General features: G+C 38.2%; 1 long non-coding RNA gene across 1 annotated transcript; it reads right to left on the reverse strand.

The window, feature by feature from the left end:
- Positions 1-19724: 19724 nt before the first annotated feature.
- LOC120076840 (uncharacterized) lies at positions 19725-21293 on the reverse strand. Its single transcript, XR_005481656.2, has 3 exons — positions 21204-21293; positions 21043-21112; positions 19725-20502 (listed from the first exon to the last, which is right to left on the reverse strand). It is a non-coding gene; the product is annotated as an uncharacterized LOC120076840 (long non-coding RNA).
- Between the last annotated feature and the right edge of the window lie 2509 nt (positions 21294-23802).

The raw sequence follows: 23802 nt of genomic DNA on the forward strand, positions 1-23802 counted from the left end.
TCCTACCCATTATAGGGATAGTAGATAGGTTGTTCCCTTTAATACTGAATCCAGGTCTTGAACAAAGGGCCCTACCCTCTCATTGGCTTGAGAAAGATTCGGTTTATAGTTTGGACCTTAAACCAATTGTTCATTAGAGGATCAGTAGAATTTAAGGAATAAGATGTAGTCTTAGGGGTAAAACGGTTTTTATGACCCAGCCGAATTACGAACAACCTGTGAAGGATTAACTTACTAATCATGGTTATATCATATGGACACAAATATATCTATAGTGAGGGAAGTGCAACTACGGGACTATAGTGGAATGACCTGTGAGTTAATGAATGTTGATTAGCTCCATCTAAAGAGTTTAGCCAGCTAATCTTGGATCGTTAGAGCCCATGATCTATAGGTCCATTAGGTTCCCCTAGTAGCTCATATGGAATAAAATTAGAACAGTATGATAGAATAATTCAAATTGTTCGAATTAGGTGAAGAGAGAGAAATCGACAGGTATATGTGATATAGTGGTCGGTTTTTTCAGTTTAGAGATGCGGCTTTAATATTCAAATGTGATTTAAATATCAAGAATATGAATACGTTCATATTCGGAAGCTCGGAAATAATGGAAATGGTAAAAAATGTAAAAGTCAAACTTTGACCGACCTTATATTCAAATGCGATTTGAATTTCGAGAAAATGAATGCGGATTCATGCTCAGGAGGTCAAAATTAGTCAACACGAAAAAAATCATAAAAAGTCAAAATGTTGACTTTTTGGTTAAAGTTTGACTTTGACCAAATGACTATTTTGCCCTTTGATTAAAGTTAGTGGGAAAATCCAAACTTTTGTTGGATAATTCCACTAATAAAATAGTGGGCTAGGTGTTGGCTTATAGTGGAGACATTAAACCCACTTAGATAGTGAATTCTAGGTGTTGGGATTTTATGAAGTTATTTCATGCAATTTTGCATAGCTCTTTTCTATAAATATGGGCTTGTGATTTGGACTAAAGACTTTTGGACTTTTTGCCAAAATATTTTTCTAAAATAGGGCTAAAAAAATCCAAACCCGGTTCTGAGTCCAGAGGATAGTAGGTCAGCTCTAATGGTTATCCGGTTCGTGTTTGAGCGGCGATAGAGGAGTTTTGGGAGCTTCAAAGGTATTATTTCAAAATAACCCTAATTAATTCATTTAGGGTTGCATGTTTAATTTGGGCAATTAGAGTAAAATCGATTCTTATTTCTGCTGCGCATGCCGATTTTTCCATCAATCTTAATTGTAATGACCCAAATTTTTATTATGTTTCTAGGATGCTACTATGTGCTTGCATAGGCTTGACAATAAATTTCTCGAGGAAAGAAAAAAATATTAAATAAAAGAAATCAAACTTTTCTTTCATTAAATAAATCTCAAGTAATAAAATCTTGAAAAACACCACTTGAGGTACCCTTGGCCCAAATTTAAAATAAATAGCAATTAAAGAAATTAACAAATGAATAAATGGAAAAAAAACCATAAATCTTAAAATGCTAGACTTCTAAATCAGACCCTATCAAATGAAACCTAAGTGTGGAAGCGATAACATGTCCAAATGGTCGGGTCACAAATCCCTCTTGCCATTCGCGAGTCTATCTTTACCTTTACCTGAAAATATGAAAGGAAAAGGATGAGCATATAAATATACCCAGTAAGCGACCCACTACTGGGCCTACTAGGTGAACTGTTAGCCTTCCTATTGGGACTCAAGTGCACAATACGCATCGTAGACATAGGCATAGACATAAGCATAAGGGGTGAACCTGAAGGTACGCTTTCATAGGTAGTGACCCTGGAGGGACACAGTCATAGGCATAAGTGGTGACCCTAAGGGAACACCATAACATAGGCATAAGGTGTGAACCTAAAGACTCACACATGCATTTGCATCACCCGATAAAAATGCCAATAGTCACTATCAATCTCACACAGGCATAAGCATATAATCAGGATCATAAATCATGTTTAGGTGCCAGTATAATCTCACAATTTATCCAACAAACAACCACTGCAACAGTACAAAGTAATGATATTCCATGGCATAATCATAAGCTTCCACTACACCCCCTCCCCCCCTCAACCAGTCCAACAAAACATGACATAATATTTCAACACAATAGTGTAATCAATTGTTAACACCAACTTGGGTTTGAGGGCAAATCGACAGTAGATAACCTACCTCAATTTTTATGCCCGAAAGAAGCAAGTTTTCTTCCTCTTAGCCTAGCTTGGTCTTTGAATTAAATCCCTATCAAACCATAATTGAAACAAATTTTCAGTTAAGACCAAAACTCAAAACTTACAACTATTCAGAAGACCCTCAAGATCACAATACTTACCCAATGTAAGGTTTATTCCAAACCCACTTCCAACCTTAAGTTAAAGGTGCCCAAACTGGAAGTATTAAGAATTTCCAAGATCAACCTCCTAAGTCATTATGCAACCAAAACCAAAGTTAAAACTGTTGGGTTGATGCCCTAAATCTCGTAGGGTTCTATAGTTTGTAAACATTATTGAACAAACTCATTATGTATTTAATAAAACATATGATATTTTATTCACTGTCTATAAAATATATGATATTTTAGTTGCACTAACCACAAACCAATAAACTAACATCCAAGGTTATCTTTATAACTTAAACATGTATGTAGAGACATACGAGTGGATCATGTTTAAGTGATAACATAAATGGTCTGTAGTAGATGGATAAGGCTAGGTACCTTATCTTGATGACACTACGAGTATGGTTCACTTTGTAGGTGTTACAATTGTTGTAAAGTTCTACAAATGATCTAATCCTAATCATTCATGTATAGACATGCGAGCAGAGATATTATATACAAAGGAATATGTATAAGACCGAACCACAAAATGTTTAGTCTCATTATATAACACCGTTCATAATAGAGACTTACATTTCACCAGGATGACCATAGGTAACATGACCTGAATCCTGAGTGAGTTGTGAACTCCTGCCCATGAGGGCGATCCTTTTATTTGTATGGGTGAGAGTGGCCAGATTGTCCACTCAACAAGCCTACCATTTTGGGGATTCGTCTGATTGGGGAGCTGGGAACACAGTCTCTTAAGATGGAATTCACTCCTTCCCCGAGGCAAGGGTAAGTAGATAAATTGCTCCCTTAAAGGCTGATTTCGGGTCATAAACAATGTGGTGCCACACCCTCTCCTGGCCCGAGAGGGGTTTAGTCATAGTTGGACTATGATCTATTGTTCATTAGAGGGATCAGTGGTACTTAAGGAGTTAAATATAACTATAAGGGCAAAACGGTAATTTGGCCTAGTTGTACTTACGAGCAATTTGTGAAGGGTCATCATACTGTTAATTGGTTATATCCAATGGACACAAAAATATATCTGTACTGCGAAGATTGCAGCTGTTGATTTTAATGGAGTGCCTGACAGTTAACGGATGGTGAATAATGTAATTAAAGAATTTAATTAATTATTCATATACCGATAGAGCTTCAAGCTACAAGTCCATGAGATTCTTTTGGTAGCTTAATAGGATTTAGTTGAAAATCAGTTTTTGGATTAATTTGAATTGTTCAAATTAATAGAGGGATTTAATTATATATGATATAATTAAGTCGCTTCAATTATATGTGATATAATTGTCATAATGTATTTGATATATTATAACTTAATGGAAGGAAATGAGTATTTGAATGAGATTCAAATATAGTTTCTACGAATTAGATTCATAATTATTAAATTTAATGTAAATAAAATTTATATTAAATTCCATAGTTATATTTGATATAACATATAATTTTATATATATATATATATATATATATATATATATATATATATAATATGATAAGTTAGTTATCATATTTATATTTATATTATTATTATTATTTTTAATAATAAGGAAGGGAGTTACAACTCCCTTCCCCATCTTTTCTCTCGACACACATTAGTGGGTGGTGGTTATTTTATGGCAAGAAGAATAAAAAGAAAAAAATTTTCTTCCTTTTGATTTGTTGTTGGCTGGACGATTGAGAAAGAAAAATATAGAAGTATTCTGTGTATTTTGTCTTGAGTTTTGAGAGTTCTCAATCTTTCATCCTACACATTAAGTTTTCCCTCTTAACCAAAATAGTCAGAGTCCACCACTCTTGGGTTCGCACCATGAGAATACCAAGATTACTTTTGTGGTAGTGTCCGATTTTGTTCGAGGTTAATCTTGAAGAATGTCTTCAAGAAGTTCGTGGTTTGTTAGAGGGAAAACGTGAAGAAAAGTTCTTCAAAGGTGAGGTTTCTTGAAACCCTTTAATTCTTTCTAAAGCATGTTGTAATTTAGAATTAAATGCATATCTTGTTTATTTGTTTACTGTAAACTTTGTATTCAATAAAAATGTAATCGGTCGATCCACTTCCACTCAAGGTTCTCTCCCATTAGAGTTCCTTCAAAAACTTAGTGGGTATTTAAGACTACATGAACTACATCTAAATCTTCAACACCTTACCCACAAAGTATGCTGAAAACGCCCAAAGCTCATCGTCGAAGCTCCTGGATAGTGTTGAAAAATGCCTCGAAAATTTGATCCGAGCTTCAAAACAATATGGGTAACTCAAATTAGATCAAAAATTTAATGGGCACTAAGGAATCAAACAAGAATAGACACAAAACATCCAAAATCTTACCCAAAACAATAAAATTCGAAGAACTCCGATGAGAAAAGGAGGTTGTCGCCGACAATTCATGCAAATCGATGGTGAACGATAGCTGGAAGAGGCTTGTGCAGTTGTTTGGCTCTAGACGTGCGAGACGTCTATTGGATCTGGGCGACGGGTGCTGGAGGTGGTGTCAGAGGTTGGCGGCTACGGCTAGGCATCAACGAGGGACACACGACGATTGGCATGAACCCGAACGTCGATGGCTGGGTTGAACGACACTAGTGGCTGGGATGATCGTGGGTCCTCGTGCGATTGGGAGAAGAAGAGATTAGGAGGGGGGTTTGGTGGCACACGAAGGAGAAGAAGAAGAAAATTTGGTTTCTTTTTTTGACTTGCACGCACACCGAGGCTCCTATATAAATCTTTTTTAACCAAACCCTGAGTAGTTAAATATATATAATTTAATTCCTTTAACCTTAACTCCCCAAATCTCTCAACCAAACAACTCCAAACAAACTCATTATTTCCAAAATTCAAATAAAAGTCTAAAGGAAATAAAATCTCAACCATTAATCCAATTAAACCAGAATTTAAATTCAATTCTCAATAATTGAAGTAAATCCATATCTCTCACCAAGATTAATTTGAATTGATTTACCGCCCAAAAATAAAAAAATTTCAAAACCCTAAAATCCGACATACAAATCTTAAAAGATGCAAGATAAATAAATACAGTTTTCTTGAAATTTTGGACCATTACATTCTACTCTCCTTAAGGAATTTTCGTCTTTGAAAGTTCTAGTTTTGAAAAATCTCTGGGTATTGCGTTCTCATCTCATCCTCTTGCTCCCAGGTTGCCTTCTCGAACTGGTGATTCTGCCATAGAACCTTCACCAGTGGCACCTCTCTGTTGCACAAAACTTTCACTTCCCTTGCAATAATCTGTGCAGGCTTCTCTTCATAACTTAAGTTTTCATTAAAATGTAAGGTTTCGAAGTCCACCACATGGGACAGATCTATCATATACCTCCTCAACATGGAGACATGAAAGACATTATAGACCGCAGAAAGAGATGGTGGCAAGGCCAAATGATAAGCCACAGGATCATCTCGCTTCAAGATCTCGAATGACCCTACAAAACACGGACTTAGTTTCCCATTCTTTTTAAACCTCAGAACACATTTCATAGGTGCTACCTTCAGGAACACCTTATCACCTGCCTCAAACTTGAGATCTTTATGCCTAACATCGACATAACTTTTTTGTCTACTGTGCGGCTTGAACATTCGGGTCCTAATCTTCTGTAAAGCTTCATTTGTCATCTACACTAGCTCAATTCCCACCAACCACACCCAGCAAACAGGGGACTTGCAATCTTTACCATATAGAGCTTCAAATGGCGATATGTCAATGGTATCTTGATAACTGTTATTATATGCAAACTCTTCCAAATGCAAGTGGGAGTCTCAACTCCCTGAAAACTCCAACGCACAAGCGTGCAACATATCCTCCAGCATCTGATTCAAGCATTCTGTTTGTCCATCAATCTGAGGGTGGAAGGCTATACTAAAATCTAACCAAGTTTCCAATGCTACCTGGAGGCTCTTCCAAAATTTGGAGGTAAAATGAGGGTCTCTGTCGGAAACAATCGACACTGGCACACCATGAAATCTTACTATCTCTTTCATGTACAGCTGAGTCCACTTACTCAACGAATACATGGGCTTCCCTGGAATGAAATGTGCCACCTTAGTGAACCTGTCCACTACAACCTATATCACTGAAATGCCTTTTGCTGTACTGGGAAAACCCATAATGAAATCCATGGACACACTCTCCCACTTCCATTCTGGAACATTCAATGGTTGTAATAAGCCCGCTGACTTCTGCCTTAGGGCTTTCACCTGTTGACAGACTAAAAATTTACTAGCATAATCAGCTATCTCCCTTTTTATATCGAACCACCAATAATATCACTTCAAATCTTGATACATCTTGGTACTGCTCGAATATATTGAGAATGAGGAGTTGTGAGCTTCAGCCAATAATTTGCCCTTTAGGCCATTATCTGTAGGTGCGCATAATCGTCACTAATACAGAAGATCCTGGTCCACAGATATTGAAAATTCACTGACCTTGCTTAACTTCACCTGATGAAATTTCTGAACAAGGTACGAATCGCTCTATTGTGCATCAATGATCCTCTGCCTCAAATTCGATCGTATCATCAACTAGGCTAGCTGCGAGGTGACTTCTCCCACTGCCACTGTAATTTCTGTTCGCTTCAGATCATTACACAATTTAACCTGCTTAGTGATCAAGGAAACCGAATGAGTTGCCTTCCTGTTAAGAGCATTGGCCACCACATTCGCCTTGCTTTGGTGGTACAGAATCTCACAGTCGTAACCCTTCACTAACTCGAGCACCTGCGTTGTCTCATGTTTAACCCCTTCTGGGTGAAGAAGTATTTCAAACTCTTATGGTCAATAAAAATCTGGATCTTCTCCCCATACAAATAGTGCCTCCAGATCTTTAAGGCAAAAACCACCACTGCCAGTTCCAAGTCATGAGTAGGATAGTTTCGCTCATGGTTCTTCAACTGGTGGGAGGCATAGGCAACCACTTCACCGTGTTGCATAAGCACACAACTCAAACCCTTTTTAGAAGCATCACTATAAATCACAAAACTTTCGGAGCCATCAGGTACTGTAAGAACTGATGCTGAAACCAGCTTTTGCTTGAGGTTCTGGAAACTGTCCTCACAAGCTTTGCCCTAAAAAAATGAAACTCTCTTCCTGGTTAACTGGGTTAATGGGTGGCTATGCTAGATAAATTCTCCACAAGCTAACGATAATAACTAGCCAACCCTAGGAAATTATGCACCTAACTGTTTTGGGGTTGGGCCAATTTGTAACGGCCTCAATTTTTGTGGGGTCCATAGAAACTCCGTCCTTCGACATCAAGTGCCCAAGAAAGGACACCCTACGTAGCTAAAATTCACAGTTTGAAAATTTTTCATACAGCTTATTCTCCCCTAGAGTTCCTAAGACTTTCCGAAAATACTCCTCCTGCTCCACCTATATCTTGGAATAGACCAAGATATCATCAATAAAAACTATAACAAAAGTATCCAAAAACTCCTTGAACACTTTGTTCATCAGATCCATGAATACAACAGAAGCATTCGTCAGTTTGAACTGTTGGGGTTGATGCCCTAAAGTCTCGTGTCCTACAGTTTGTAAACAGTTTGTACGAACGCTTATGCTGTTAATATATGATATTCACTTCACATCTTGTATTTTTGCTCAGTTACTTGTTTTATTTCCTTTACCATAAACCAATGAACATAAAATCCCTGGTTATCTGTATGTGACTCAAACATGTATGTGGTGACATACAAGTGGATCATGTCTTGAGTGATAACCAAAATGGTTTGTAGTTTATGGATAGAGGAGGGAAACCTTATCCTGGTAATTCTACGGATACGACCCGCTTTGTGGAATGGTCACAAGTGTTGTGACTTGTCACAGATGGTTTGATCTTGATCATTCGTGTTGGGGGCATCCTATACAAAAAGTTTATATAAGACCTAACCACGAAGTATTAACATCTCGTTATATAACACTGTTCATGATAGATACTTTAGTTCACTAGGATGACCATAGGTAACATGACCTCAATCCTGAGTGAGTTGGAAACTCCTGCCATTGAAGGCGGTCCTTTGATATGTATGGGTGTGAGTGGCTAGGTCGCTGATTCAAACCTACTATTTTGGGGATTCGTCTGATTTGGGAGCTGGGAACTCAACTACACAAGATGCAATTCACTCCTTTCCCGAGGCAGGGGTAAGTAGATAGATAGCTCCCTTAAGGGCTGATTCCAAGGCTTGAATGATGTGGCGCCACACACCTTTTCTTGGCCCGAGAAGTGTTCACACATAGTTGGACTATGTTGTATTGATCATTAGAGGAATCAGTGGTACTTAAAGAGTGAGATGTAACTATAGGGGCAAAACAATAATTTGGCCCAGCTGTAATTACAAGCATCTATGAATGGTCATCGTACTCATGATTGGTTATATGATTGGTTATATCCGATGGACACAGAAATATATTTGTGGTAAGAAGAGTTCAGCTGTTGGTCTTTAGTGGAATGCCTGACAGTTAGCGGATGGTGGACCTCATGGCTAAAGAGTTTAGTCTGCTATTCACGGACTGTTGGAGCTTCGAGCCACAGGTCTATTGGTCCCTTGGGTAGCTTGGATAAAGTCGAGAACCAGTATTTGGGTTAATTTGAAATGTTCAAATTGACAAGAGGAAGTTCGATTATATATGATATAATTGGCTGAATGTATGAGATACATTATTTTAGAAGAAATTAGATATAAATATGATTTATATCAAGTAAAGGAGAAAATACTATAGTAGATATGTGATATCAAACTATAGGATAAAAAATATAATATGATTATATTTATTATTAATTAATTGGTTAATTATATGATCCAAAAATTAATCCAAAAATTCACATTCGAACATGGGTTAGTGGGGCAGCGTCGGTTATTGTAACTGATGAATTAAAATAAAAATAGTTTTTATTTTGATCAATCGTCCAAAAGATGGAGTGAGCACGCGTTGGTGAAAAGAGAATGATCTCTTAAAGAATCGAGAGCCTATACGATAGTTTCCTTGCGCCTAAACGATCGCACGCTATTTCCTACATGATCGAATAGCTTTTCTAAACAATCGTATAGTGTGCCGATTTTGCTAAACGATCGTATACCTTTTCCTAAACGATTTTGCTAAACGATTGAAGACCTTCTGGCGGTTCAAGACCCGGTTCGCCTGTGAACCGGTTTGCTCGATAGAAAATGTAATATATGGGTTTTTCATTCTGGTTTTTTGTAAAGGCTCATCCTGGTCCATTAATTCTTTATGTATTACACACAATGTATGTTTTTATATGTCATATGGTATGCCAATATAGTAAATCCCACCTTAGGTTATGCAATAGTCATGCATCATCTCTTTATTGTTATAATTTAGAGAAGCATGATTTAATTATGTAAGAGCATGCTCATGCATCATATAATATAAGAGTTATATTTATGCATGCATAAAAAGCATTGACATGCATCATCTTTATATTATAATGGTTATAGTATAAGGGTGAATGATAGCATGTTTGCTTGGTTGTTACGCGTTATATAAAAGTTATATATAGTAATGACGGGAAATTGCATGAAGCATGACACATAGGTTACTTTATAAATGTTATAAACACCTCGTTGTATGCAATAATTTTAGTTGTTTCTTTTTTAAAAGTTAAAGAGAAATTAGAACTAAAAGAAATAAGAAAAAAATGCATGCTCACTTAGGTTTAATTCATGGTTTTAAAGTGTTTAAAACTTGGATCATATAGACCTAAGATCACGGTTCTAATACGATTAGCAACCTTAAGGCTTTAATCTTTTAATCAGTTTAATAGGATTAAATTGGCTAATAAAAGGTTATAGTGTAGCAAATATATCTATAAGGGACCTTTTGTCTAAGGTGAGTTCTATCTAGGCTCGGGTATTTAAGTTGACAGAAGCGTAATACCCCTACCTTACCTAGAAAGGTGAATTAGATAGATTTGATGCATGCATGCAAGTTAAGGACAGTCCATTAAAGTGTTTAAATGTGACTACTTGAACTTGTTTATATTTCATAGACAAACGTTTTTTATGAGCAGAGTTTAAAAAATGACTTAGACTAAAATCAGTGGACGGATTGTCTAGGTTAATGAATCCCTAGGTAGAACATTCAGTGGGAGGTACTTGGGGCATAAGATACTTCACTTAAACCTTTCACGTTTCTCCTAAATAGTCCACACCGTGAGATCTACCTTGGGCCTCACGGCACCTTTGGCGTATTCCCCTAATGGATGGTGTTTGGGTAGGTCAATATCAAGGTGGATGGAGAGCGTTTTCATAGTAAGTGGGAGCGGGAAGTGCGACAACATATCCCTCGGTCTCCCTTCTTAGGTTGAATAAAGTTACTACGCATCGTCTCGAGGCACCCTGGGAGTGTCCCCCTAAAGGATGGCAGTTTTGCGCATTTCTTTATTTGATCTCCTGTAAGAGGATAAGGTAACTTAGTCTCTTATCCTAATTTGCTTCTTCCCTACAATGGGTTCATTAAGGCAAGACTCTGGCACCAAAAGCGAGGAGTCACACTTACGCGGAATAGTTAAAGGTTAACAATTCTGGACTGAAAAATGGTGGTTGTTAAGTTCAGTTCCAAGAGTTGGTTCTGCCTAATGGTTGAGAATGTCTCATCTCAGCGAAGGGGCAACTAATTACCCCACCGGTGACGTTTGTCTTGCCTCACTAGGGCATCATTACAAAATAAAACTCTATAACTTAGGGTACTTGAAACTGTTTTGCAAAACTGATTGGTTTAAAAGTGGTTTAACAAAATCTAATAAAGTTTTGTTCATATTTTCAACAACTTTTTTCAAAATGGAAACAACCACGTTGACATTGCTAAGCGCCGAAAAACTTACTGGCGATAATTTCGCAACATGAAAACATATGATCACGACGATCCTGATCATCGAGGATATCATGTTTGTTCTCACGGAGGCTTGTCCTCCTACTCCAGCTCCGAATACCACTCGAAATGGCATACGAGTGATGGACAAGGGCGAATGAGAAGGCCTGAGCCTACATCTTGGCAAGTCTTTTTGAAGTCTTAGCTAAGAAACATAAGCCTATAGTCTCAGCGCGTGAGATCATGGAGTCCCTGCGGGGGATGTTTGGACAACCGTCTGAACAGTTTATGCATGAGGCTCTTAAATACATATTCAACTCCAAAATGGAAGAAGGCACCTCTGTTCGTGAACATGTGCTAAACATGACGATCCACTTTAATGTGGCAGAGTTGAATGGGTCTGCCATCGATGAGGGCAACTAGGTTAGCATCATCCTACATTCTTTGCCGAAGAGCTTTCTGCACTTTGTTAGCAATGTGATTCTTAACAAAGTGAAATATAACCTTACAACTCTCCTCAACGAGTTGCAGACATACCAATCTTTACTGAAAAGTAAGGAGAGGCAGAAGGGTGAGACAAATGTTACTTCATCCTCTAGGACATTCCATAGAGGTTCGAACTCGAGAACGAAGTCTGCACCTTTTGCTTCTAACTCTGCAAAGGGGAAGAAGAAGAAGGGTGGTAAGGGAAAAAGGAAGGCACCTGCTAACCCACCGCCTGTCGCCCCAAGGAAGCGTCCATAAGTTGCTAAGAGAAAATGTTTCCACTGTAACCAAAATGGACACTGGAAGAGGAATTGTCCTTGGAATCTAAAAGAGAAGAAAATAGCCAAGGCTAAGGCCAAGGTGGATAAAAGTAAATGTGATTTACTTGTTTTTGAAACTTATTTAGTGGAGAATGATGATTCTGCCTGGATAATTGATTCAGGTGCCACTAATCATGTTTATTCTTCTTTTCAGGGGATTAGATCTTGGCAACAGCTGGAGGCTGATGAGATGACGATGCGAGTAGGCACTAGACCCGTTGTCTCAGCTGTGGCAGTGGGAAGACTCCAGTTAGCTTTACAAAATAGGTTTCTTGTTTTACATGATGTATATATTGTTCCTGAGCTAAAGAGGAACCTTATTTCTGTAAAGTATTTATTGCAATGTAAATATACTATCTTGTTTAATATGGATAAAGCGCATAAAGATGGTGTTTTTATTTGCATAGCAAATCTAGAATTGAATTTATATGTGCTAAGGCCGTTAGCCATTAATTCCCTCCATAATACTGAAATGTTTAGAACTGCCATAACTCAATCAAAATGTCGACGAATTTCTCCAAAAGAAAATGCCCAACTTTGGCATCTTCGTTTAGGGCACATCAATCTCAATAGGATTGAGAGATTGGTGAAGAATAGACTTCTAAGTGAGTTAGAAGAAAATTCTTTGCCAGTGTGCGAATCTTCCTTGAGGGTAAGATGACTAAATGACCTTTTACTGGAAAAGGTTATAGATCCAAGGAGCCTCTTGAGTTAGTACATTCTGACCTTTGTGGTCCTATGAATGTGCGAGCCCGAGGTGGCTATGAATATTTTATCAGTTTTACTGATGATTACTCAAGGTACGGGTATGTTTATCTTATGCAACAAAAGTCTGAATCCTTTGAAAGTTCAAAGAGTTCAAGGCTGAAGTTGAAAACGCATTGGATAGATGGATTAACACATTTCGATCGAATGAGGTGAAGAATTTTTGGACTCGGTATTCCAGGACTATTTAATAGAACATGGAATCGTTTTCCAACTCTCAGTGCCGGGTACACCTTAGTAGAATGGTGTAGTGGAGATGAGAAATAGGATAGAACATGGAATCGTTTTCCAACTCTCAGCGCCAGGTACACCTCAGTAGAATGGTGTAGTGGAGATGAGAAATAGGACCTTGTTAGACATGGTTCGCTCGATGATGAGTTACGCTTTCTTACCGGACTCGTTTTGGGGTTCGCAGTGGAGACTGCGGTATACATACTCAATTGTGTTCCCTTCAAGAGTGTTGCAAGAACACCTTTGGAGTTGTGGAACGGGCGTAAAGCATGTTTACGTCACTTCCGCATTTGAGGTTGCCCTGCATATGTGCTTGAGGCTAGTCCCAAAAAGGTTGAACCATGGTCGAGGTTATGCCTCTTTGTAGGCTACCCCAAAGGTACACGAGGGGGTTATTTTATGATCCGATGGAAAATAGGGTGTTTGTTTCGATAAATGCTACTTTTATGGAGAAGGATCATATAAGGGAGCACAGTCCACGAAGCAAAGTCGTGTTGCGTGAGCTTTTCAATGCAACTACTGAAACTTCAACAAGAATTGTTGAAGAGCCTGCTACATCAGCAAGAGCTGTTAATGAGAGTTCATCCAATAGGTCAGTTCCATCTCAAAATTTGAGGGAACCTCGACATAGTGGAAGGGTTGCGAACCCATCCGTTCGCTATCTGGGTTTCATAGAAATCCTTGCTATGGTAGCATATGGCGACATTGAGGATCTATTGTCTTATAAGAAGGCACTGAAGGATGTTGACCGAGATGAATGGGTTAAGGCCATGGATCTCGAGAAGATCATCAACGCTTTAGTAGTCTTGTCAGTGTTGTACGTGGAAAATATCCTACTCATTGGGAATGATGTAGGTCTATTGACTACAGTTAAGAACTGGCTAACGACCCAATTCCAAATGAAAGATTCGGGAGAGGCTCAGTTTCTAGGTATACAGATCTTTTGTGATCATAAGAACAAAGTGCTAGCTCTGTCTCAGGCATCGTACATTGACAAGATGTTGCTCAAGTACTTGATGTAGGACTCTAGGAGGGGTCTACTGCTGTTCAGGCATAGAGTCACTTTGTCTAAGGACATGTGTCCTAAGATGCCTCAAGAGGTCCAGGGCTTGAACAATGTGGCGCCATACACCTTCTCTTGGCTTGAGAGGTGTTCACACATAGTTGGACTATGTTGTATTGTTCATTAGAGGAATCGGTGGTATTTAAGGAGTGAGATGTAACTACATGGGCAAAATGGTAATTTGGCCCAGATATACATACGAGCATCTGTGAAGGGTCATCGTACTCATCATTGGTTATATCCGATGGACACAGAAATATATCTGTGGTAAGAAGAGTTCAGCTGTTGGTCTTTAGTGGAATGCCTGGCAGTTAACGGATGGTGGATCTTGTGGCTAAAGAGCTTAGTCAACTATTCACGGACCGTTGGAGCTTCGAGCCACAGGTCTATTAGGTCCCCTGGGTAACTTGAATAAAGTCGAGAACCAGTATTTTGGTTAATTTGAAATGTTCAAATTGACAAGAGAAAGTTCGATTATATGTGATATAATTGGACTGGTTAATTATATGTGATATAATTGGCTGAATGTATGAGATGCATTATTTTAGAGGAAATTAGATATAAATATGATTTATATCAAGTAGAGGAGAAAATACTATAGTAGATATGTGATATCAAACTATAGGATAAAAAATATAATATGATTATATTTATTATTAATTAATTGGTTGATTATATGATAACTAATCCAAAAATTCACGTTCGGACGTGAGTTAGTGGGGTAGCATCGATTATTGTAACCGATGAATTTGTGAAAATAGTTTTCATTTTGATCAATCGTTCAAAAGAAAGAGTGAACGTGCATTGGTGAAAAGAGAACGATCGCTTAAAGAATCGAGAGCCTATACAATAGTTGCCTCGCACCTAAACGATCGTCCACCTCGCGCCTAAACGATCGCACGCTATTTCCTACACAATCGGATAGCTTCTCTAAACGATCGTATAGTGTGCCAATTTTGCTAAATGATCGTATACCTTTTCCTAAACGATCGTTCAGTAAATTCTACACGATCGTGCAGCTTTTCCTAAACGATAAGTACTTCTGCTATGCGATAGCGTATTTTTTCCTCCCACTTGCTTATCGCCTACACGATTCGTGTTTCCTCCTTCCTCTACCAAATTCACCAAAGACTATGCTTTGGGTTCTCACTCCAAGAATACCCGAGGCTCTTTTCTGGTGGTGTCGTCCCTACGGCATTCGTGTTCGCGGTTGTTCGTACTGCTGCAGTCGAAGCTTCCGCTGGGCATTGGTAGATTGCGTGGAGGTTTTCGACTGCTTTGAGTGCCGAAGATTGAAGATCGTCTTCGACTAGTATGGCACTCATTATCTTGTTCGTAGCATGCCGATAATTAGTGTTTGTTTGCATAACTATATGTTTTGAATGTATAATGTGTATTTCGGTCACGGTGAGATCGGAGCGATCCGAACGTGCTCATGGAACTCTTCGGTAAGAGATTCTTCACGAACGACATTACATAAACTCGTAATGCCCATACCTAAAACGAAATGCGGTCTTGGGAATATCACTATCTTTAATCCTCAATTGGTGATATCCTGAACGTAAATTGATCTTGGAAAACACCATGGCACCTTGCAACTGATCAAGCAAATCATCGATTTTAGGGAGGGGATATTTATTCTTAATAATCACTTTATTTAATTCCCTATAATCTATACATAACCGCAACGAGCCATCTTTCTTCTTTACGAACAATACTGTTGCACCCCAGAGGGATACACTAGGCTATATGAACCCTTTATCAAGCAGTTCTTGCAAACATTAAGTTCTTTCAATTTGGCCAAAACCATTCTGGACGGAGCTTTAGATATAGGAATAGTGTCTGACTCCAACTCTATCGCAAAATCACTCTCTCTGGTTGGAGGCAAACCTGGAAGTTCCTCTGGAAACACATCTGGGTATTCTCTCACACCTAGTTCTGAGGTTAAGACAACCTCAGTTTCTCTGGTGTCAACTACGCTAGCCAAGATACTCCAGGTACCTTGGTTAAGCAACCTCTTGGCCTTCACAACTGAAATTTCCTTGGGCAAGACCACAGTCCCGAACTTTTTGAACTTAAAACTAGCTTCCATAGGAGGATTAAAAATCACCTCCTTACGAGAACAGTCTATGCTAGCACGATTGGCAACCAACCAATCCATGCCGCCTAGAATCACATCAAAGTCACTCATGTCCAACACTATTAAAATTACATTAAGGGTACGATTCGTTATTTCTAACTGGCATGCTTTTATCTTTTCGTTTACTATCATAATTTCTTCTACCGGAGTAGACACTGATAAAACATAATTCAGAAGCTTTAGAGCTAGTATAGTATGCTTTAAAAACAACGACGAAATAAAAGAATTAGATGATCCATAGTCAAATAATACCAAAGCATGGTGCCCCAAGATTGAGAGTGTACATCTCACTACTGTTCCAGACTGCTCAACCTTTCAACGGTTGGTGGCATAGACCCGACCATGCTATTACTGTCGATTTGAACTTTTCTGGTATGAATTCGGGGGCTGACCCCCTGCACTTCCAGAACCACTTCTAGGACATTGGTCGGCCGCATGCCTTGCCTACTTACACCTGAAGGAAGTCCCTGTACTAATTAGTCAACTTCCCTAATGACACTTCCACACAACTTGTACACAGGCTTATCCCTTTAGACCCTCCTGTATTAGTAGCTTATTGCTTGATGTGCCCTAGTGATCTATCTCTATTTTAAACCTTCTGTGGAGGCTCCGATGCTTTCTACTCAGCTTTCCTCTTATATCCTGAGGTAGGTTCTGTCGTCAAGGACTTCAGGACTCTAGCCTCGAGGGACAACCCATTAATGTTGCCGCTCGGAACGTTGCTGCATAGTTGGTAAGCTAAAAAGCTTGCACAATAGCTCGCACCCCGTGTCGAAGCCCCTGAACAAATCTTTCAATCCTCTTCACTTCAGTAGACACCAAGTCAGAGGCAAAGTAAGACAATCTGTCAAACTCCTCCTCGTACTCTTCCACTGTCATGGTCATCAGGTTCATAAACTTGGCCTACTTGTTGTACCTCACGTGGGCAGAGAAGTACTTCTCATAGAATCGCTCCTTGAATTAGTCCCACGTTTCTTGGCTCCCATTAGCTTCTATCATTATTTCAGCTGAGCACCATCAGCATTTGGCATTATCGACGAGAACAAAGGCAACACATTGCAATTTCTTAGCACTTCATGTACTGAAAAATCCCTTCCATAGTAGACAACCACAACTCTGCTTTAATAGGGTCTTTTAGGAACCCGTTAAATTTCAGAGGATTATACTTCTTGAAGTCCCGTAGATATCCGACCTCCAAGGAAGGGCCTGCCACAACCTAATTCGGTACCCTGTCTTAGTTCTGAACTTGTGGTGTCGGGGCCGACGAAGGTGGCATCTGCTGCGACTGCACGTGCTGAGCTATCTACTTGGACACAATGTCCCTTAGATTCTGTACCACAACCTTCGTGACCACATTCCTAATTACTGCAGTTATGGCAGTGTACTCCGCAGGTATCTCTGAGAGTGACGGTCCTGGCGAGGTCATGCTCGAATTTTGAGGCCTGGTTCTTATTTTAACCCTTTGCCAGGTTGACCCAGAAGGGTCAAGAGGTGGTGGGTCCCGCGTCTTTGGCTTTGCACCTCATGGTCTTTTACATCAGTGTCATGCTCCCCAATAACATTCTTATCTCGACTGCCGCTTCCTCTAGTTCACGGTGCCATATCCTGATAACCACATGGAGACACTTTAACAAAACTCTTACAAGAAATCCCGTCAATTATGACTATAATTCAGGTAAAGTTTCATGCATAAATTCCTAGAGAACTTTCTTTTAAGGGACATACCTGGCGATGACGAAAGATCCATTTGTGGGCCAGAAGGGATTTTGGACTCATGATGTAATTCAGTCTACAGAACCTAAAACTTAGGCTCTGATACCAATTTTAATGACCCAAATTTCTATTAGGTTTCTAGGATGCTACTATGTGCTTGCATAGGCTTAACAATAAATTTCTCGAGGAAAGAAAAAAATATTAATTAAAAGAAATCAAACTTTTATTATAAAGCTCAAGTAATAAAATCTTGAAGATACTGTTCGGGGTACCCCTGACTCAATTTTAGAATAAATAGCAACTAAAAAAATTAACAAATGGAAAAATGGAAAAAAATTATAAATTTTAAAATGCTAGACTCCTAAATAAGACCCTATCAAATGAAACCTAAGTGCAGAAGCGATAATTGTTGGGGTTGATGCCCTAAAGTCTCGTGTCCTGTAGTTTGTAAACAGTTTTTACGAACGCTTGTGTTGTATAATATACGATATTTTACTTCACATCTTGTTTTTTGCTCAGTTGCATGTTTATTTGCTTTACTACAAACCAATAAACTTAAAATCCCTGGTTATCTGTATGTAACTTAAGCATGTATGTGGTGACATACAAATGAATCATGTCTTGAGTGATAACCAAAATGATCTGTAGTATATGGATAAAGAAGGAAAACCTTATCCTGGTAACATTACGGATGCGACCCGCTTTGTGGAATGATCACAAATGTTGTGGCTTGTCACAGATGGTCTGATCTTAATCATTCGTGTTGGGGACAGCGAGCGGGGGCGTCCTATACAAAGAGTTTGTATAAGACTTGACCACGAAGTGTTAAAGTCTCATTATATAACACCGTTCATGACAGAGACTTCATTTCATTAGGATGACCATAGGTAATATGATTTCAACCCTAAGTGAGTTGGGAATTCCTGCCATTAAGGGCGGTCCTTTGATTTGTATGGGTGCGATTTGCCAGGTTGCCAATTCAAACCTACCATTTTAGGGATTCGTCTGATTTGGGAACTGGGAACTCAGCTACACAAGTTGGAATTCACTCCTTCCCCAAGGTAGGGATAAGTATATAGATAACTCCCTTAAGGGCTAATTCCGAGGCTTGAACGATGTGGCGCCACACACTTTCTCTTGGCTCGAGAGGTGTTCACACATAGTTGGACTATGTTGTACTGTTCATTGAATGAATCAGTGGTACTTAAGAAGTGAGAAGTAACTACAAGGGAAAAACGGTAATTTAGCCTAGTTGTACTTATGGGCATCTGTGAAAGGTCATCGTACTCATCATTGGTTATATCCAATGTACACATAAATATATCTGTGGTAAAAAGAGTTCAGCTGTTGGTCTTTAGTGGAATGCCTGACAGTTAACAGATGGTAGATCTCGTGGCTAAAGAGTTTAGTCAGCTATTCACGGACCGTTGGAACTTCGAGCCACGAGTCCATTAGGTCCCCTGGGTAGCTTGGATAATGTCGAGAATCAGTGTTTGGGTTAATTTGAAATGTTCAAATTAACAAGAGGAAGTTCGATTATATATGATATAATTGGACTGGTTAATTATATATGATATAATTGGTTAAATGTATGAGATACATTATTTTCGAAGAAATTAGATATAAATATGATTTACATTAAGTAGAGGAGAAACTACTGTAGTAGATATGTGATATCGAACTATAGGGTAATAATATAATATGGTTATATTTATTAATAATTTAATTGGTTAATTATGTGATAATTAACCTAAAAACTATCTCGGACGTGCGTTAGTGGGAAAACTGCGTCGGTTATTGTATCTGAAGAATAAAAATGAAAATTTGTTTCATTTTGTGAGGTTTTGAAAAGTTCGTAAGGTTTTTTATTGGTGTGGAAACGTAAACGATCGCTTAAGTCAAGAGCCTATATGATAGTCACTTAGTGCTTAAACGATTGTATACCCCACGCCTAAACGTTCGCACGCTAGTTCCTAAACGATCGTATATTGTGTCGTGTTTGCTAAACGATCGTCTACTTTTTCCTAAACGATCGTTCAGTAAAACCTACACAATTGTGTAGTTTCTTCTAAGCGGTAAGCATCTAGCTATGCGATAGCTTCCTATACTCTCCCACTTGTTTATCGTCTATACGATCAGTTCTTCCTCCTACCTCTACCAAACTCACTAAAGACCACGCTTTGGATTCTCACTCTGAGAATACTAGGGCTCTTTTCTGGTGGTGTCGTCCCCACTGCGTTCGTTTGTTTGCAGTTGTTCGTGCTGCTGTAGCCGACGCATCTGCTGGGTGTTTGTTGATCGGGTAGAGGTCTTCCGCTGCATTGAGTTCCATAGCTCGAAGAGCGTCTTCAACTGGTATGAGAACCCTGTCCCTTGTTATTTTTTGTTCAAAGCATGTCGTTAATTACTGTTTGTTTGCATAACTGTGCGTTTGAATGTATATGGTGTATTTCGGTCACGATGAAATTGGAGCGATCCGAACGCGCTCATGGAACTCTTCATTGAGAGATCCTTTAATAACATGTCCAAACTGTCAGGTCATGGATCCCTCTTGTCATTCATCGGTCTATCTTTACCTTTACCTGAAAATATGAAAGAAAAAGGATGAGTATATAAATATTCCCAATAAATGACCCACTACTAGGCCCACTAGGTGAACTGTTAGCCTTCCTATCGAGACTCAAATGTACCACATTCATCGTAGGCATAGGCATAGGCATAAGTATAAGGGGTGAACCCGAAGGCACGCTTTCATAGGTAGTGGCCCTGAAGGGACACAGTCATAGGCATAAGTGGTGACCCCAAAGGAACACCATAACATATGCATAAGGTGTGAACCCAAAAACTCACACATGTGATGTGCATTGCCCGATAGGCATAAGCATACAATCAGGATCATAAATCATGTTTAGGTGCCAGTACAGTCTCACAATTTATCCAACAAATAACTACTACACAGTACAAAGTAATGATATTCCATAGCATAATCATAAGCTTCCCTTCCCTTTCCCCCCTCCTCCCCAACAATCCAACAAAATATGACATAATATTTCAACACAATAGCGTAATCAATTGTTAACACCAACTTGGGTTCGAAGGCAAACCGACAGTAGATAACCTACCTCAATTTTTATGCCGGAAAGAAGCGAAGTAATTTTCCTCTTAGCCTAGCTTGGCCTTTGAATTAAATCCCTATCAAACCATAATCGAAACAAATTCCCAGTAAAGACCAAAACTCAAAACTAACAACTATTCAGAAGACCCTCAAGATCATAATACTTACCCAATGCGAGGTTTATTCCAAACCCACTTCCAACCTTAAGTTAATAGTGCCCAAGCTGGAAGTATCAAGAATTGCCAAGATCAACCTCCTAAGTCATTATGCAACCAAAACCAAAGTTAAAACTTCGTGGGTATTCAAGACTATACGAACCCACATCTAAATCTTCAACACCTTATCCACAAAGTATGTCGAAAACGCTTAAAGCTCACCGTCGAAGCTGCTGGATAGTGTTGAAAAACGCCTCGAAACTTTGATCAAAGCTTCAAAACATTATGGGTAACTCAAATCATACCAGAAATTTATTGGGCACTAAGGAGTCAAACAAGAACAGACTTGAAACGTCCAAAATCTTACCTGAAACGATAAAATTCGAAGAACTTCGACGAGAAAAGGAGGCTGTCGCTGACAACGCACGGGGACCGATAGTGAACGACAGCTGGAAGAGGCTTGCGCGAACAGAAGCTGGAGATGTCGATTGGATCTGGTGGGCGGACGCTCGAGACGGTGTTAGAGGCTAGCGGCTATGACTGGGCATCAACGAGGGACGCGCAACGACTAGCGTGAACCCGAGCATCGATGCTGGGCTGAATGGTGTCGGCGGCTGGGCTGACCATGGGTCCTCGCACAGTTGGGAGAAGAAGAAATTGGGGGGGAGGGGTTTGGCAGCACGCAAAGGAGAAGAAGAAATTTGGTTTTTTTTTTTTTTTTCGACTTGCATGCATACTGAGACTCCAATTTATATCCTTTTTAACCAAACCCTAAGTAATTATATATATATATATATATAATTCCTTTAACCCTAACTACCAAAATCTCTCACTCAAATAACTCCAAATAAACTTATTATTTCCAAAATTCAAATAAAATTCTAAAGGAAATAAAATCTCAACCATTAATCCAATTAAACCAGAATTTAAATTCAATTCTCAATAATTGAATTAAATCCATATCTCTCATGAAGATTAATTTGAATTGATTTACCGCCAAAAATAACCAAATTCCAAAATTTTAAATTCCGACATACAAATCGGAAAAGAAGCAAAATATTAAATATAATTTTCTTGAAATTTTCGACCATTACAATAATATTTATAATATTACCAAACACATATTTCTAACACATGGAGAACATAAATGGCAGTTCTTTTTTTTTTTTTTCTTTTTCATATCAAATCAATTGTTTTCAAATTTTAATTTCCAAATAACTAACCAATCATAATCATATTTGGTCAATTCTCTATTTTGTTTTTCATTTCCATCATTACATATATTTTTTTCTTAGTTCCTGAATTGTATTAAACAATCTTTTAATAACATTTAAATAACAATTCATAATTTACAATTAATTTCAACCACTCATTTATTTATTAACACTTATGTTTATTTTCCACATTAGAGAATAATTCACGACTGTAAATTAATCGAAGAGTGCAAACTATCCTGGGCCCACCAACTTCACGTCACTGTACGTCATATTAAAGTTTCCATGTACTTTGTAGTTTGCAGACACGTGTGAGCCAAATGACCATCCAATGCCACGTGTCATCCGATAATCATAAAAGCCACTTAGTTAAATTTTAGCCCATTACTTTCAAATTTCTCATTTTAATCTACTTATTTTTAATAAATTGAGTTTCCATAACTAATTTATTATCTATTTTTCTTTTAAAAAAAAATTAACATTTTTACTTATGAATTTTGAAAACAATGTTTTTTTTTTAAAAAACTTTTCAACAGTATCCAAATCCATTCAGGCATGTCTTGACTAATTTTACGAAACAACTCATTTGATCTAATCGGATCCCCGTGGCCCCGCCCCCAAATCCCCGGTGGTCAAACCAAAAAAATTTTTTGGACCCCGTTCGGAGACGGGGACAGTATTCCCATCCCGACTCCGACCCCAATTTGATATATTTATATTTTTCATATTTTATAAATATATAAAATAACTTATTTATATGTATATTTATAATGTATAGACTTATAGTGTTGTGAAACCCAATATTAAATATCTAAATTCTAAATCTAAGGCTAAAAGTGAAGTCCAAATTTTAATTAAATTTCAAATACAATTTTAATTAGAAAAATATGGAATCCCGCGGAGAATTAGTAGGGCATTCCCTGCGGGGACCCGTTTCCCTTAGGGTGGGAGAGAATTTCCCCCATGGAGACGGAGACGGAGGATGCCTCCGCCCCGCCTCGTCCCCGCTGCCAACTCTAATTTGATCCTAAAAAATATATATTCACTTATTATATTTTTTTTGGATAAAAATTATTATTATTTAACTTATTTGGATAAAAACTAATTTTGAAGGACTAAAACTTAAGATTTATTTGAAATATAAGAATTAAAATTAGACATTAGATAATATATGGACTAAATTTGAACAAATTTCAACTCACAATAACTATAAAATAACGATTTAGTCTATATACTTTTTGAATTGTAACAATTTCTTCTTTACATGTTTAAATTTGTAAATTTAATCTTTATTACAGTAAATATCATCAAAAGTAACTGTGAGTTTAATCCCTTATCAAATTTTCAATTTACATGGATAAATAATTTAATTAAGTCATAATAATATTTTTTAAGATA

This window comes from Benincasa hispida, chromosome 4, assembly GCF_027475165.1.
Source record: "Benincasa hispida cultivar pf3 chromosome 4, pf3_genome.v1.1, whole genome shotgun sequence".
Classification (NCBI taxonomy): domain Eukaryota; kingdom Viridiplantae; phylum Streptophyta; class Magnoliopsida; order Cucurbitales; family Cucurbitaceae; genus Benincasa; species Benincasa hispida.